Source organism: Pelophylax lessonae (assembly GCF_965119305.1).
Source record: "Pelophylax lessonae genome assembly, chromosome: 8".
Classification (NCBI taxonomy): Eukaryota; Metazoa; Chordata; class Amphibia; order Anura; family Ranidae; genus Pelophylax; species Pelophylax lessonae.
In genome coordinates this window covers 18,211,291-18,223,880 of record NC_138775.1, presented here as the reverse complement: position 1 = coordinate 18,223,880, position 12,590 = coordinate 18,211,291, and the positions used below count along the sequence as shown (strand labels likewise).

At 46.7% G+C, this 12,590-nt stretch overlaps 1 long non-coding RNA gene across 2 annotated transcripts in view; it reads right to left on the bottom strand.

Moving 5' to 3' along the window:
- Positions 1–12,590, bottom strand: part of LOC309561435 — a 161,484-nt gene that overhangs the window by 48,475 nt on the left and 100,419 nt on the right. The window lies entirely within an intron of this gene.

Here is a 12,590-nt window from a genome sequence, read left to right as displayed (position 1 = left end):
ATAATGTTCGGCCGCCGAATATTCGGTGCATCCCTAATATATATATATATATATTGTTTAAAAAACAGTATATACATATATATATTTAGATTATATATATATAATATATATATATATATATATATATACACACACACACACATATACATACACTTTATTTTACAAATAAACATTACATGTCACAGTTTTCCCAGAGCACTCTGGGTTATCTAAATAGACAGCACTGCAGTTTCCTTTTAGGTGGGCTGTCTCAGATTGACACATTAGATAGAGTTGTACAAAAGGAAAGAGTAAAGTCATAGCTCTAGAAAGCGGGGGAGTCTCTGCTTTGGAAAGTTAGGTGTCCTTGCTATGTAAGGGGAGGAGTCTATGCTCTGACTTTTTGATCTGTGTGCAAATGTTATCCTGAGCTATTGATCTCTGTAAACATCTGTCACATTAGTCTCCTTTCAGGCCGGCTATGTCTGGTTTAAACATCAGATGAAGTTGTACAAAAGGAAAGGGTGGAGTCATAGGTCTGGAAAGGGGAGGGGTCTCTGCGAAGGGGAGGAATCCCTGCTATGAAAAGGGAGAAGTCTATGCTCTAACTCATTGATCTATGTGCACATTTTATCCTGAGCTATTGATCTCTGTAAACATCTGTCACATTAGTCTCCTTTCAGGCGGGCTGTCTCTGATTAAAACACCAAGTGGAGTTGTACAAAAGTAAAGGGTGGAGTCATAGCTCTGGAAAGGGGAGGAATCTCTGTTTTGGAAGGGGAAGAGTCCTTGCTATAAACGGAGACTGTGCTCTGGCTCATTGATCTATGTGCACATTTTATCCTGCATTATTGATCTCTGTAAATGTGTCATTTTACTCTCCTTTCAGGTGGGCTGTCTCTGATTGAAACACCAAGTAGAGTTGTACAAAAGGAAAAGGTGAAGTCATAGCTCTAGAAAGGGGAGGCATCTCTGTTTTGGAAGGGGAAGAGTCCTTGCTATAAACGGAGACTGTGCTCTGGCTCATTGATCTATGTGCAAATTTTATCCTGCTGTATTGATCTCTGTAAATGTGTCATTTTACTATCTTTCAGGTGGGCTGTCTCTGATTGAAACATCATATGGAGTTGTACAAAAGGAAAGGATGGAGTCATAGCTCTGCAAAGGGGAGGAGTCTCTGCTTTGGAAGGGGAGGAGTCCCTGCTATGAAAGTGGAGGAGTCTATGTTCTGACTCATTGCTCTCTGTGTACATTTTATCCTGAGCTATTGGTCACTGTAAACATCAGACATTTTACAGCAATGACAGTGGTGAACAGAGATAAACAGAAGAGAAGAGAAGGAGGTTGAACCTGCCAACTGCAAAACATTATTATTTTGGAATATTTCATATTTAACTAACTTTGGGGGGGGGGAGGTATAAAACCACCAAATATCTCTTTCTTTAACCTCTTGCCACCCATATAACACATACATATGTGGGGGCAAAGAGGGTGGGCTATAACACCCCTGGACGGCTGAAGGCTCTGTGCTGAGAGTATGCTCAGTGCGCTTTTCCAACACAATGACCAAGCTGTCGTATACACGATCGGGAGCCTAGGGGGTGTGCTTCTGATCATCTGACCACAGTTACAGCCAATTACAGAGGCCACGTGATCAGGAAGTCCCATTCCCCACAGGTGTCAAGGCCAATTTAAAGGGATGCCAAGGTTGGGTAGGAAGTAGCTAAAGTGTACCTGCCACAGGAGGAATATAAGACAGCCAAGCCTAGTTGAATAAGAAGGAAAAGATCAACATGATGTCCGGGCAGCCAGCAAAGGACGTATCACCCCACATATTTTTATCTTTGAATCTGATGCAATAAAGTTCCCCACCAGGGACTAAACCTGGAGTTCCCCTTTAACCCCCTGTCCCTGACCCCGGGGCCCCAGTGCTGTCAGGGTACGTAACACTTTGCTGTGAGTGTTCAGCCACGGCACCCTGAAGGGACATGAACATTGATTTCACGGAGCTCGGATCCGGCCTATCCTGTTGGAGTGGCGCTCAGGCCGGGGCGGGTGGTTGCCATGGCAGCAGGATGCATTCCGACTCCAATAAGTGACACAATTATGGACGCTGCAGTCGACCGGCCGTGAAAAACCCCACACAAGGTGACCCCCTGCCGGTGGCACGGAGAGAAATAAAGATCAACCGATGAGCCGGAGAGCAGTGGACACTTTCCAAGACCCTAACATGGCTTTCCCATTGGATGAGCACCGCGACACAGCACACAATGTGCAAGATTAACTGCGGTGCAGCCAGAGGAGGACGACGGGCAATTAATAGACGTCCCCAGGAATCATTTCCGCTTTCTCTCTCCAGAGGATGAAGATCATCGCTAAATTATAACATCAACTCAGCCGAGAAAAAATTCTCATTAATAAGCTGTGTGGAGGCGGGATGGCGGCGGTCGTGTGACCAGTTCTGTGCTCCCTGTTACTGTTAGTCGACCGTGCAATTTGTCCTGAGAAGTGCAGGAGGGACTACTATTGCCAGTGTTAGTACCCATGTATTAGGCACACCACCTGATCGATTGTTCAACTACAATCAATGAGCACATCGGCTGAACTAGGGGCCCTCAGGGGCCCCCTGTGTGCTGCCCTTCGGGACTGCTTTGTGACCTCATCTTATATCACTGGCTGCCTTTTGCGTGACAGGCGAAATCACGTAAAAAAACGCCCACACAAAATCACGTGTGGGAACGCGTGTTCTCGATTTGTGAAATGTGCACAGGGGCCTATAGTCGTTGAATATACAATGCTATGGATACTTTCCAATACAGTTATAACTATGCCGGCACCATGACTGCGTTTGCTTAGTTTAAAAATTATATTTCTTACCTTCTTTTACAAGGTATAAAAGTTTTGTCATATGACCATGCATCTCTGTGTGGGGGTGGGGTTACAGGAGACTGTTCAGACACACCGTGTGCCTGTATTCCATGGTCTGTTCAGCCTGAGGAGCAGGGGGCATGTCCAAGAGGAAGGCTGTGCTTAAGCAGGGGGCTTGTTTTTAAAGGCAGGCTGTGCTTGAGCAGGTGACATATCCAAGAGGAAGGCTGTGCTTGAGCAAGGGGGCTTATTCAAGAGGCAGGCTGTGCTTGAGAAAGGGGGCGTAGTCAAGAGGCAGGCTGTACTTGAGCAGGGGGCGTATTCAAGAGGAAGGCTGTGTTTGAGCAAGGAGGCATATTAAAGAGGCAAACTGTGCTTGAGCGGGGGTGTATTCAAGAGAAAGGCTGTGCTTGAGCAGTGGGTGTGCTCAAGAGGCAGGCCGTGATTGGGGGGGGGGGGGGGTGTCAAGAGGCAGACTGTACTCGAGCAGGGGGTGTATTCAAGAGGTCGGCTGTGCTTGAGTGGGGGGCGTGCTTATGAGGCAGGCTGTAATTGGGAGGGGGTGTGTTCAAGATGCAGACTGTGCTTGAGCAGGGGGCGTGTTCAAGAGGCAGGCTGTAATTGGGAGGGAGTGTATTCAAGAGTCAGGCTGTGATTGGAAAGAGGCATGTTCAAGAGGCAGGCTTTGTTTGAGCATGGGGCGTGTTCAAGAGGCAGGCTGTGATTGGAAAGAGGCGTGTTTAAGAGGCAGACTGTGCTTGAGCAGGGGGGCGTGTTCAAGAGGTAGACTGTGCTTGAGCAGGGAGCATGTTTAAGAGGCAGGCTGTGATTGGGAGGAAGTGTATTCAGGAGGCAGGCTGTGATTGGGAAGAGGCGTGTTCAAGAGGCAGGCTTTGCTTGAGCATTTGGCGTGTTCAAAAGGCAGGCTGTGATTGGGAGGGGTTGTGTGCAAGAGGCAGACTGTGCTTGAGCAGGGGGCGTGTGCCAGGGGCAGGCTGTGCTTGAGCAGGGGGCGTGTGCCAGGGGCAGGCTGTGCTTGACCATGGGCATGTTCAAGAGGCAGACTGTGCTTGAGCAGGGGGTGTGTTCAAGAGGCAGACTGTGATTGGGAAGGGGCATGTGCCAATGGCAAGCTGTGTTTGGTTGGGGGGCATGGTGGCTGAACACACTACCCAATCCAGGCATGCTGTGTGTCTGCACAGTGTCCTGTACCTCTGAATGGCCAGCCAAAGAATGAAAACAGACCCCCTAACACAGATCAGCTTCTGTACTTTGTGTGGTCAGTTTAAAAAAAGGACGAAAGGTGACTGGCAGGATCAACACGGTACTTTAGGTGGAGGAAGTACATGAAAATGAGACTATGATTCATAACATAGGCATTCAGTATGTGAACAAACACATACATTTTCTTAAAAAAATTAGGGTAACATACACTTTTAGGCTGCATTCACATTTCTACGCACACACACTTTTTTTTTGCGCATTTTTCAGGTATTAACGTGCGTCATGCATAGGACAGCTCATTCACTTTAATGGGCTACCCTACGTGCGACAAATGCCCCAAAGGAGCTCCTGTACTTTTTTTGGAGCAGAGCGTGGCTTTTATTTTTACCGCCCTTTTGGTGCATTTATCATGTGACAAAACACAACAAACGCATGCCTGCTACCTTACTTGACATTAAATGGTCACACAAGCTCGATGTGCCTTTAAAGCTAGTTTCTGAGACGAGAGACAAATCGCACATTTTCTGTGATGTTTGCGGCGAGATTGGAAATGTGGGGATGTGAACGGGGCCTAATAATAAGACTCTGGTGAATTGTTGGGATCAGCAGTCGTAGGTGTGCACAGCCTATTGCATTAGGGTGTCCGCCTCAAAGCTCAAACACATTTGTTTGTGCGCATGTGTATTTTATACTGATGGTATCAGTAGAGCAGTGGACGGTGTCAGTAGGGCAGTGGACAGTGTCAGTAGGGCAGAGATTGCTGTCAGTAGAGCAGGGGACGGTGTCAGTAGGGCAGGGATTGCTGTCAGTAGAGCAGTGGACGTGTCAGTAGGGCAGGGATTGGTGTCAGTAGGGCAGTGGACGGTGTCAGTAGGGCAGGGATTGCTGTCAGTAGAGAAGTGGACGGTGTCAGTAGGGCAGGGATTGGTGTCAGTAGGGCAGTGGACGGTGTCAGTAGGGCAGGGATTGCTGTCAGTAGAGCAGGGGACGGTGTCAGAAGGGCAGTGATTGCTGTCAGTAGAGCAGTTGACAGTGTCAGTAGGGCAGGGATTGCTGTCAGCAGAGCAGTGGACGGTGTCAGTAGGGCAGGGATTGCTGTCAGTAGAGAAGTGGACAGTGTCAGAAGGGCAGGTATTGCTGTCAGTAGGGGAGGGATTGCTGTCAGTAGGGCAGTGGACGGTGTCAGTAGGGCAGGGATTGCTGTCAGTAGGGCAGTGGACGGTGTCAGTAGGGCAGGTATTGCTGTCAGTAGAGCAGTTGACAGTGTCAGTAGGATTGCTGTCAGTAGAGCAGTAGACAGTGTCAGTAGGGCAGGGATTACTGTCAGTAGAGAAGTGGACAGTGTCAGAAGGGCAGGTATTGCTGTCAGTAGGGCAGGGATTGCTGTCTGTAGGGCAGTGGACGGTGTCAGTAGGGCAGTGGACGGTGTCAGAAGGGCAGGTATTGCTGTAAGTAGGGCAGGGATTGCTGCCAGTAGGGCAGGGATTGCTGTCAGTAGGGCAGAGGATGTTATCAGTTTTTATTTTTATTATTTTTTACAATTTTATTTTTTTTTCCTTTTTGACTAATATTTTAGGAGCCCCATTAGGGGGCTTTGGTGAAATATCAGGGGTTTAAACGGGGAATCTGCACAACACAGGATGATTAGGGTGTGCCCAGGCAGGCCTGGCACACCCTGTGCGCATGCCTATGTCAGCAGTATTGTCATCCCTGTATCTAAGCGTTTTATCATCTTGTGCTGTGCACATCGGGAATACCACCAAGAAAATTATATAGATGGGATAATACCATCTGTATGTACCAGGGATATTTGTGACCCTCGGCTTCACATCACTTACAGACTACCGTACACATGAATCTATTCCGACTCCACCCATAACTGGATTCCTCATCACTGAGGATCTGCGATCAGGAATGTCACCTTGGGTTTGGTGTGACACCATGTTGCCTCAGCACACAGCGTGGGATTGAGCCCTGACGCAGGTGTCGCAGTTGACCGTACGCAGCGAATACGTTGTTGAAGAGCATGTCGCCGGGGACTCAGTAGAAGGGAAATAGATTTATTGTTACACAGAAAAGTCATTTACTCCAGCAGGAGCTGCTCACAGCGCTGACGCGGAACACAAAAACGAAATGTTGCGCTTGGTGTGGTCCCGATGTCCCCCCTCCCATAATTCCCATCATCTGTTCCCAGGACCCCGGACTCAGGAGTTCAGTTTATATAAGCATGTCCAGGCAGAGGCTGGATCAGGGGGGAGATGGTTAATGAGCCGCCGCAGACATAACTGAGCGCAGGATCAGAGGCAACACCGCAGGACGCCGTCACACCTCACAGCCTACCGTGTGAGCGCTCCACCATTAATGGGGCGTATTCACCGCGGTCCTGCGACCAGGGCACCTCTTGTGGTGCTGCACAAACTTGTGATGCTAATTTATTAAAACAATTTGCCCAGATAAATATTTATTGAGTGTCTGGATTGTGCTGGGGAGGACAAGAAGGACAATCAGTGTCCCCACACAAAGCGCGGACCGAGAGGCGCCATTTCACCAATTACACAATGTACAGTAATATGTTTCTGTCCACAATAATGTTACATCACGATCCTGACTCTGGTCTGGGTGTCTCATGATAGGAAACTGTCCGCATAGCTCCAGAGTTCACACAACTTTATTCTAGAGAGAAAAATATTAATGGATGGCGCCAAAATCCAAAATTTTCACTGCTAATTATTCATGGCTAATTCCATGAGAGTCTCATAAGCTGCAACAACACTTTCAGGTAGATTAATGAGTCACACGGTTAGTATTAGGCTGCAGACCCCCCCCAGGAGTTAATGATAGCCTACAAGTCCTGACAAATCTGACCAACAATTACCATGCTGGGACGTGCAGTTTGTCACCTATTGGATGTTCTCGGCCCTCTCACAGCTACTGAAGTACACTATTTGTTGTTGCAGCAAGCATGAGTACCTGGCCTGTACATTTGCCCCTCCCATGCGCACCTTCCACTTTCCTGCGTTATCTCCTGCACTGGTGGAATCATTTAATAATGGCGTTACTTTCTGCAGCTGATTAATAACTTCCAGAATTCCCTGATCAATACATTGAGACTCCAGGAATCACTTTGGCATTTCCCTTGTTCAATCTATCATGGAGAGATCTCCATCCTTCATGTTACAACAAAAAAAACCTACATGACAGAGAAATTGCTTCATAAACTCACCATCGAACCGCCGACGTGGTGACACCACGAGAGACATTTATTGAGAGAGAACCTCAACTCCAGCCTTCGGGGGCCACCAAGGTTCCAACTACACAGTGAGTGTGACTGACTGGAGAGGAAGTGAATATTTCTTCCCTCAAAGTCTCAGTGACTGGCACAGCTTGCAAACAGTTGTGGCATTCAGGGGTAATCATTGGTGATGTTCTGCAGAGGTCACTGGTGGCATTCAGTGGTGATCATTGGTGATGTTCTGCAGAGGTCACTGTTGCATTCAGTGGTGATGTTCTGTATAGGTCACAGGTGGTATTCAGTGGTGATCATGTTCTGCATCTGTTCTGTAATAGTCATTCATGGTGTTCTGCAGCGGTCATTGGTGGTGTTCTACGGCAATCATTGGTGGCATTCTGTGGCAGTCATTGGCTGCATTCAGCAGTATTCATTGATGGTGCTCTGTGGCAGTCACTAGTGATGTTCCCTAATGGTTATTGGTGGCGTTCTGCAGCAGTCATTGGTGGCATTCAGCTGTGGTCATTGGTGGTGTTCTGTGGCTGTCATTTGCGGTGTTCTTATTTGGGTGAAATAAGGTGCGCAAAGCTATATAATTAAAGCAGCTCCAGCAGACGTCCTCTGACGAAACGCGTAGGGCGGGTCCATTGCGTCATAGCGTCACTTCCGGTTTCGGACTTCGCAGCCGTGGAACGCGGAAGCTTCCCGGCATTCGCTCCAATACTGATCCGAGGCAGCTTTCATTGTGAGTGTATGCTACTTGCTTTATAGCAGTCTTTCACAATATTGCTTTATGGGGCTCCCCTCTCTCTTTTCCATGTAAAAACGCCAACTTGTGCCTTGTTGGACCGTGGAGAGGGACCTCGGAAATATACATCAGCCTGACCATTCCACGCTACAGGTTGTATATGCAGCGCGACACCTAGTGGTCACACAGGTGATTGCAGCTTCTATCTCATTTTGTGGGAATTACTTTCCCAGTTTTTTGCCACTTTTGCCACGGGATTTTCTTTCCTTTTATTGGCATGATTTGTCCACAAATTAATTAAACAACGATTATTAATTTCACCACTCATTTAACCCTTTGCACTGTATTATTTATCACTGAAATAAATTTACTAGTCTATGAAAGTTTGTTTAATTTATTGCACTTCAGCACTTTCTGTCTAAATCTACCATACACCAGGAATTCCAATCGTTTCCATTGGATTTACGCAAAACATTGTGTTTTTACTTCTTTTTGGTATTATATTTTATAGGTGTCACCCCTTTATTTATGATTTGTTCCCACATGATTCCACTTTAAATAACACCTGATCACATAAAGGTAGCGCCGTTTCAACCTTTCTTGCACTTTTACCCTATATAATTACAGTGGCTGCAACTAGTGCGCTCGGTACTGTATGTAAATTAGGTGCACATCAAAACATGTAAATAAATGTGAACAATGTATGACAACAGAGTGTCAAATTACATATACAGTACATAAAACTCCACATAAATCAAATCCAAAAAAATCCCAAAAAAATGTGAATCTTCATTAAGATGAAGGATAAAGAAAGTGAGTTAGGTGTAGATTCACAGACTCCGATTCCCCCAACAACACCACGTGTCAGCGGATACTGTGATGGTAACCTTACCAGCTCCTGTATATTATGCAGTCAAAAAACAACCAAATCAAAAGCAGGGATTGGTGGAACAGAGTGTCTTCCCACAAACCAGATGAATCACCATGTTGAATTAATGGGGATTAAATGTCATGCACTAAATGCTGGATATTTATAAGAGAATCGCAAACTCCAGGACCCTGGTAGTGCAGATATATAACTCTCCACGTTCCACTAGCTCCTGCTTGATCCCCTCACTGTGCCAATGCTGGGTCTCACCGGAGATAACCTCTCAGATTAGAACAGATACAGCGGTCCCCATATGGGAAAAGGAAGAATTGGGCAATAGTGTATTATCCCCGATAAACAATTTATTGAAGTAAAATGGGGCACTTACATAACAAAACGATAAAATAGACACAAAACTTCCAGCAACAGATGTTCGTGGCCGCTCTGCAGCGCGGACCACAAGAAGTGACGGCGCGGCTTCTCCACCCAACGCGTTTCCCCTCAGAAGGCGTCAACTGGGATTGGAGCTGCAGTGTTCTGCAGTGGTCATTGGTGGTGTTCTATAGCAGTCATTGTGCATGTTATGTATTAGTTATACGTGGTGCAGTGGTCACTGGTAGTGTTCTGCAGAGGTCACTGGTAATGTTCTGCAGAGGTCATTATTGGCATTCTTTTGCAGTCATTGGGGCCGTTGTGTGATAGCCATCCATGGTTCTGTTGCAGTATATAGTGGTGTTCTGCGGCAGTCATTGGTGGTGCTCTACAGTGATCATTTGTGGTGTTCTGATGTTCTGAAGTGATCATTGGTGACATTCTGTGGCAGTCATTGGTGACGTTCTGTGGCAGTCACTGGGGTTGTCCTGTGATAGTTATTCATAGTGTTCTGTGGTTGTCATTGGTGTTCTGCAGCAGTCATTGGTGGCATTCTGCAGTGACCATTGTTGATGTTCTGTAAAGGTCAGCGGTGGGGTTCTGTGGTGGTCATTGGTAGTGTTCTGCAGCAGTCATTGGTGGTGATCTGCAGTGGTCATCAGTGGTGTAATGCAATGATCATTGGTGGTGTTCTGTGATGATCATTGATGGTGTTCTGCAGATGTCACTGGTGCATTCTGTGGCAATCATTGGTGGCATTTTTCGGTAATCATTTGTGGCATCCTGTGGTGGCCACTTGTGGTGTTCTGCGGTGATTATTGGTGAAGTTCTCCTGTGGCCATTAGTGGTGTTCTCCAGGGATCATTGGTGGTGTTCTGTGGGGCCACTGGTGGTGTTAGCATGGAGCGGAGGGCTAAGGGAATTCATTGTTAGGGTGGAGCGGAGCACTCAGGGTATTCATTGTTAGGGTGGAACCGAGGACTTAGGAAAGTCATTGTTAGGGTGGAGCGGAGGATTCGGGGAATTTATTGTTAGGCTTGAGTGGGGGATTCAGGAAATACTGTATATTATAGGGTTGAGTGGGGGATTCAGGAAATTTATTGTTAGGTTTGAGTGGGGGACTCAGGGAATTCATTGTTAGGGTTGAGCGGGGGACTCAGGGAATTCATTGTTAGGGTGGAGCAGAGGTCCCAGGGATTGATTTCATTGTTCGGTGGAGTGGTAGACTTATGTCGGCACAGAGAAGTTCAGTTAAAGAAGTGACTGGAAGGTCGTGGCTATCAGCGTCACCAATCAGCGTCTCCGCCTGACATTGCATTTTATCTCCTGAGTCCCCAAATACAACATCTCCACCCGCCCGGCGCCAACATTCCAATTATCCACTGAGTCAACAAGCCATGTTTGTCCAGGACACAGCTTATCAGCAAGATGGCCGCCATGCGGTGTGACTCCAGACAGTGAGGACGCTGCGCTGAGAGACCACAGCACTGATATGACCCCGGTACCAGGTCATCGCTGACACTTGAGGACAAGGATGACAATCATGATGATGATTTCAGTAAAACTGATTAGGATTCATCATCTGCAAAAGTATGCCAATAATCACACAGAGAATAAAGCCAAACTCCCTCCAAAAAAAAAAGTTTTTACACTTAGATGGAGATGAGAAGCGTTACATTTTCTGTCTGTCACCCTAGATTTTCCCTCATTTCTGTCCTTGTCCTCCTGTCCTCCCATTTCCTACATGGGTGTCACAAGGACAAGAACAGCAAGAACAACATTATCACTGAAATTGTCCTCTTGTCTTTGTCCCCAATGGGGAGATTCCCATCACTAACCCTCCTACACTCCAACTAAAACTAAATAAAACATTCTGGATGAAGTTGGACTTTAACATACCGAGATAGATAAGGAAACTTTTCAAGCTCGTCCACAGAGCTAACACTCTAAACAGCCAAAAAGTCAAAAACAGGAGTGTCAGAGCTTCTGACTACCTGAAATTTGACATCATTATTGTCCCTTCTGTGTGTTATGGTCATAATTGTTCCTTATGTGTGTCACAGTTATTATTGTCCCCTCCATGTCTCGCAGTCATCTCTGTCCCCTCCGCATGTCACAGTTATTATTGTCCTCCCATGTGTCGCAGTCATCTCTGTCCTCTCTGCATGTCACAGTCATTATTGTCCTCTCCATGTGTCGCAGTCACCTCTGTCCTCTCTGCATGATGTAGTCATTATTGTCCCCTCCATGTGTCGCAGTCATCTCTGTCCCCTCCGCACGTCACAGTTATCATTGTTCTCTCCATGTGTCGCAGTCATCTCTGTCCTCTATGCATGTCGCAATTTATTATTGTCCGCTCCGTGTGTCTCAGTCATTATTGTTCTCTCCGTGTGTCAAAGTCATTATTGTCCTCTCTGCATGTCGCAGTCATTATTGTCCTCTTTGCATGTCACAGTTATTATTGTCCTCTCCATGTGTCGCAGTCATCTCTGTCCTTTCTGCATGACACAGTCATTATTGTCCTCTCCATATATCGCAGTCATCTCTGTCCTCTCCGCATGTCACAGTCATTATTGTCCTCTCCATGTGTCGCAGTCATCTCTGTCCTCTCTGCATGTCAAAATCATTATTGCCCTCTCCATATATCACAGTCATCTCTGTCCTCTCTGCATGTCACAGTCATTATTGTCCTCTCCATGTGTCGCAGTCATCTCTGTCCTCTCTGCATGTCACAGTCATTATTGCCCTCTCCATATATCGCAGTCATCTCTGTCCTCTCCGCATGTCACAGTCATTATTGCCCTCTCCATGTGTCGCAGTCATCTCTGTCCTCTCCGCATTGCACAGTCATTATTGCCCTCTCCATATATCGCAGTCATCTCTGTCCTCTCCGCATTGCACAGTCATTATTGTCCTCTCCGTGTGTTAAAGTCATTATTGTCCTCTCCGTGTGTTAAAGTCATTATTGTCCTCTCCGTGTGTTAAAGTCATTATTGTCCCTTCTGTGTCTAGCAGTCATTATTGTCCCCTCCGCATATCATAGTCATTATTGTCCCTTCCATGTGTTGCAGTCATTATTGTCCCCTCCTTGTGTTGTAGTCATTACTGTCCCCTCCGTGTGTTGTAGTCATTATTGTCCCCTCCGTGTGTAGCAGTTATTATTGACCCTCTGTGTGTAGCAGGCATTATTGTCCCCTCCGCATGTTGCAATCATTATTGACCCCTCCTTGTGTACCAGTCATTATTGTCCCCTACGCGTGTCATAGTCATTATTGTCACCCCAGCTTCTCAACTCTGGAATA